A 5,244-nucleotide genomic window follows, 5' to 3' on the forward strand; every position below is an offset into this window, starting at 1 on the left:
TGCAAGGCAAACACTCTGCCCACTCTGCTATCACTCCAGCCCATTTTTTTTAATTTTTTTTATTTTATAAAGTAGTTCACAATATTTCATGCCATTCAATATTCAAACACCAATCCCACCCCTATGACACCTTCCGACCACCATATTTCAAGTGTTTCCATCCCGAACCCCAATCCCTGCCCCAAAGCAGAACCAAAATCATATATTTTGTTTTGTTATGAAAAACCGCTGAAAATGCTACCCAAAAAAGTATCCTTAGGGGCTGGAGCGATAGCACAGCGGGTAGGGCGTTTGCCTTGTACGCGGCCAACCCAGGTTCGATTCTCAGCATCCCATATGGTCCCCTGAGCACTGCCAGGGCTGATTCCTGAGTGCAAAACCAGGAGTAACCCCTGTGCGTCGCCAGGTATGACCCAAAAAGCAAAAAAAAAAGAGTATCCTTAGAGGAAAGGGGGTGAATAATGTTGTATTTCACCCAGGGGCCATTAAGGCCTTCTATAAGAGATCACTAACATGTTGTTAGAGATTGAGCTTTGTGTGCTTTTATATATATATAAAACAGCGCCTGGCTGCCCTCGCCGGGGCCCCTTGGAGGGGAGCGGGTTGAATTTTTCTCCCCGCCCCGACCAGGGCTCCGGCAGCCGAAGACCTCCATGACCAGCCACCACCATGCCGAGACCACTCTCCGCACACATGAAGGTACTGGCAGAGGGACAAAGCCACGCGGGTTCTGGGGCCGAGATCTCCAAGCCTACTCGGATGGGGGCTGAGCATCCTCCACCCAGATCCTCCAAATTCCAGTAGGCGGGGGGTCACACCCACCAACTGGCCCCCTGGCGCCGTGTAATCCCATCAACGGCCAAGACTCAGAGACTGTAAAACCCAGCTCCCGGAAGCAGCCGCGCGACATCTCATTATCTCATTCTTACTTTGGACAACCTGGCAGGCTACCGAATGTAACCTGCCCACATGGCAGAGTCTGGCAAACTCCCCGTGGCGTACCCAATATGCCAAATACCAGTAACAAGGATGGGTCTCATTCTCCTAACTCTGAAAGAGCCTTAAATATGGCACTTTTTTTAAAAAAATCTCAGGGCTAGGACGAAGAGACGTTACTGGGGCCTGCTCGAGCAATCGACGAATAACAGGATGGTTGTGATTGATTGTGATATATATATATATATTATATCTGTAAAATACAAAGCCTGGCCAGCTCCCCATGACGTATTCAATATGCCAAACACAGTAACAAGTCTCACAACGTTACTGAGCCCGCTCGAGCAAATCAATGATCTATACTTTCCTCTAAGGTTGGTTGCCCCCTACTTTGAACTGCATCAGATGTGGTGCGGTACCAGTGGAGTCTGGGTGTGCGGTATGAAGTGTCCAGGAATAGGTCCACTCGCAGGTGAGACTCAGCCCGAGCATGTGGAGAGTGGCCATGAACGTGGCAAAGGTTGAGTTCTGGAGGTTTTCGGCTGCCAGGACTGGGTCCCTTGAGGCGGGGAGGCGTCTCACCCACCCCCCTCCGGGGCACCCCGAGTGAAACAGCCTGGCACTGGGTCCGGCGGCATGGCTACAGCGAGCGTCATGTTATGCTCCCTTCCGGGGGAGAAGGACATGTGATCTGGGTGGTGGCGGATGCCAAGAATATCTGGTGCCAGCCAGGGGTGGCTTATGGGCGTGACTGCTGCATCACCAGAGACGGGGGTACGGGGGGCGGATCTCCGTTCCCCGCCCCGTTGAACCTAGAGTTCTCAGTCACAACCCCTGGGTTTTAGGGGACTGGAGCGATAGCACAGCGGGTAGGGCATTTGCCTTGCACGCGGCCGACCCAGGTTCGATCCCCGGCATCCCATATGGTCCCCCAAGCACTGCCAGGAGTAATTCCTGAGTGCATGAGCCAGGAGTAACTCCTGAGCATTGCTGGGTGTGACCCAAAAAAAGCAAAATAAATAAATAACCCTGGGTTTTTCCAGGGGTTCACTCATGGGTGAGGCGCGGCCTGAGCATGTGGGGAGCGGCCGTGGGCCTGGCGGCAGTTGAGTTCTGGAGGTTTTCAAATGCCGGGGCTGGGTCCCTTGGGGCGGGGAGGGTCTCACACGCCCCCCTCCGGGGCGCCCAGAGTGAAACATCCGGCTTCCTTTCCTTGGGCGTGTCTCTCCCAGGGGTGCAGATGCTGGCTCCTTTGCTGGACCCGTTTTTAAGTCCTTAAGGAGCCTCATTTTGGCGTACCCAACATGCCAAATACCAGTAACAATGAAGGGTCTCATTCTCCTAACTCTGAAAGAGCCTTGAATATGGCACTTTCTAAAAAAAAAAAAAATCTCAGGGCTGGGATGAAGAGACGTTACTGGGGCCTGCTCGAGGCAATCGGCGAATAACAAGATGGTTGTGGTTGTGATCGATTGAGGAGCCTCCGACCTGCTCTCCACAGCACCTCCACCAGCTCCCCTCCCATCTGCCGCCACGGCCATCCTCACCCTCACCGGTGGATCCTTGGATTTATCTTCCATAACCATCACCCTCCAGAACAGGAGGACCTTTAATAAACCATCTGTCCCATCAGGGCTGTGTCCACACAGCTCAATCACAAAATCAAAATCACAAATCACAAATCATCCTGTTATTCGTCGATTGCCTCGAGCAGGCCCCAGTAACGTCTCTTTCATCCTAGCCCTGAGATTATATTCAAGGCTCTTTAGGAGAATGAGACCCATTATTGTTACTGGTATTTGGCATATTGGGTACGCCACGGGGAGTTTGCCAGACTCTGCCGTTGTGGGCAGGCTACATTCGGTAGCCTGCCAGTTTGTCCAAAATCACAGCTCAATCACAAAAAGAAAAAAAAATAGTCTAGTTTTAGACACAGACTCAAGAACCAGATAGACTTTTCTTTTTTTTCTCTTTGGGTCACACCCAGCAATGCTCAAGGGTTACTCTTGGCTCTGCACTCAGGATTCACTCCTGGTGGTGCTCAGGGGACCCTACGGGATACTGGGAATCGAACCCAGATCGGCTGCATGCAAGGCAAATGGCAAACGCTCTCCCCGCTGTGCTATTGCTCCAGCCACCGCCCCCCCAAAAATGTAGACATTTTTGCAACTACAACAAACAAACAGCTCATAAAAAAGAGGTTGCATCTCTCTCATAATTACAGAAACGCCAAGTCACCAGAAGCAGACGCTCCCTGTTGGCCTGGTTCCTGCCACGTCCCTGGGGCTGAAAGGGGACAGATTGGTGTGTGAGTGGGGCGGGGGGGGGGGGGGGTGCTGGAGCGATAGCACAGCAGGGAGGGCGTTTGCCTTGCACGCAGCTGACCCAGGTTCGATTCCCAGCATCCCATAGGGTCCCCTGAGCACCGCCAGGAATAATTCCTGAGTGCAGAGCTCCAATGGAGATGTTACTGGGCCCGCTCGAGCAAATCGATGAACAACGGGAGGACAGTGACAGTGTGACAGTGGCAGAGCCAGGAGTAAACCCTGTGCATCGCTGGGTGTGACCCAAAAAGCAAAAAAAAAAAAAGGGAGGGGACAGATCGGATGGAACCATCCCCACCTCACCCCCCAGAGTCTGGCAGCCAGGCAGGGGCCATCCCGGAGGAAAAGACTCAGCCACAGCAGAGGTCAGTGTCGGCACTGCCCCTGAGGAGCACCCCTGAGGAGCCGGGCACAAGACGGGAACTCAGCCCCGACGGCCCCCACCCAGAGCCGGGCCACCGCTGTCCTGGCGGCTCCCCTTCCCTTGGGAGCCCCCACACCCCGTCCTCCGGAAGTCGCTCACACATGGCAGGACGGAGCAGGGCTGGGAAAGGAGCGTCTTCCAGTCCAGAGAGACAGACAGACACCTGCCAGGAGGCACTTAGGCAGAGGCGAGGCCCCTGACCGCCTCCCGCTCGCAGGCTTTGCAGTTTCTCCTGCGCCGGGCACGGTTATTAATGAACGGTATTATTATCTTTCATCGAGATGGATGGCAAAACTAATCGCTCTTTCCCCACGAATCCCCCACCGTAGCACAGAGAAGAAGCCCGGGACAAATGACAGACCCTGCCTGGCACAGTGAGTCGGTGCCACAGAGCAGCAAGGGGCCAAGGAGGCGGCGGAAATGCTGCCTTGGGGTCGCCTGTGACCACCCATCTGCTAGGAGGGGCCACCCTCCTCCCGTCGCTTGGTCCATGCCGACAGTCCCTTTGTGTGGGCTGAGAAAACGCTTTTTCTCTTTTTTTGGGGGGGGGGTCCCACCCGGCGATGCTCAGGGCTGACTCCTGGCTCTGCAATCAGGAATCACTCCTGGCGGTGCTTCAGGGATGCCGGGGATTGAACCCAGGTTGGCCGCGTGCCAGGCAAACGCCCTCCCCGCCAGGCTATCACTCCGGCCACCCTGACCGTTCCTGATCTGAAGTGATTCACCCTAGCTGCACACGCAGGACACAGCAGCACCTGTCTCTCCCGGGAAGGAATTGACGTGTGTGTGCCCCACTCCAGCCCACACCCTCTTCCTCCTCCCAGGTGCCCCCCGCTGTCCTGGTTAACAGCAGCCATCCATTCCACTCCCCCCAACCCAGCAAAGCCTGCCCCAGCCTCCCACCCTCCGCCGACACCCTCCCCCTCCCTCTCCCAGCCAGAGTGGGATGGGGGCCCACGGCTGCTGGTGGCCCCGGGCGGCGGGGGGTGGGGGGGGTCTCAGCAGGCTTCCTGTGGATCTGAGGGAAGGGCCCAGAAGCTCCCGGTGCTGTTCCCACAATGAGGGGGAGCCTGGCATTTAAATCACAGCCCGAGTGGTAAATCTGCATTGTCAGCCTTCAAAAGAACTTAAAAATGCATGAGCCCGCGCCTGGCAGGGCAGCTTGGGGGGGGGCTACGTTAGCTCCTAAATTTTTCATCAGCCAAGGTGCGCCGTGGGCTCCGTAGCCAGCAGTCGGGGGAGGCAGGGCTCGCAGGGCCTCTGCACGGCCCCCCCAGCTGACCACTGACCATGTCCAGGGCCGCGGGTGCCACCTGACCCCCCCAAGTATCCGGGGCGTCCTGTCAGCCACACAGCTGGCCCCAGACCTGAGCCAGAGACCTGAGATGGCTCAGCGCTCAGTGCTCGGCGGGGAGGGAGGGTCTCAGAGGGAGGAGAAGGGGCTCAGCGGAGCACTGGAGGGAACCCGGGGGAGACAGCAGCACCCCAGTATTTTCGCTGACTGGAAGAGAGAAAAGTTGGCCAAGGTGAGAAGCGGAGACCACCCCCAAAAAATAAAAA

This window comes from Sorex fumeus, unplaced genomic scaffold (genome assembly GCF_029834395.1).
Source record: "Sorex fumeus unplaced genomic scaffold, SorFum_2.1 ptg000110l, whole genome shotgun sequence".
Taxonomy (NCBI): Eukaryota; Metazoa; Chordata; class Mammalia; order Eulipotyphla; family Soricidae; genus Sorex; species Sorex fumeus.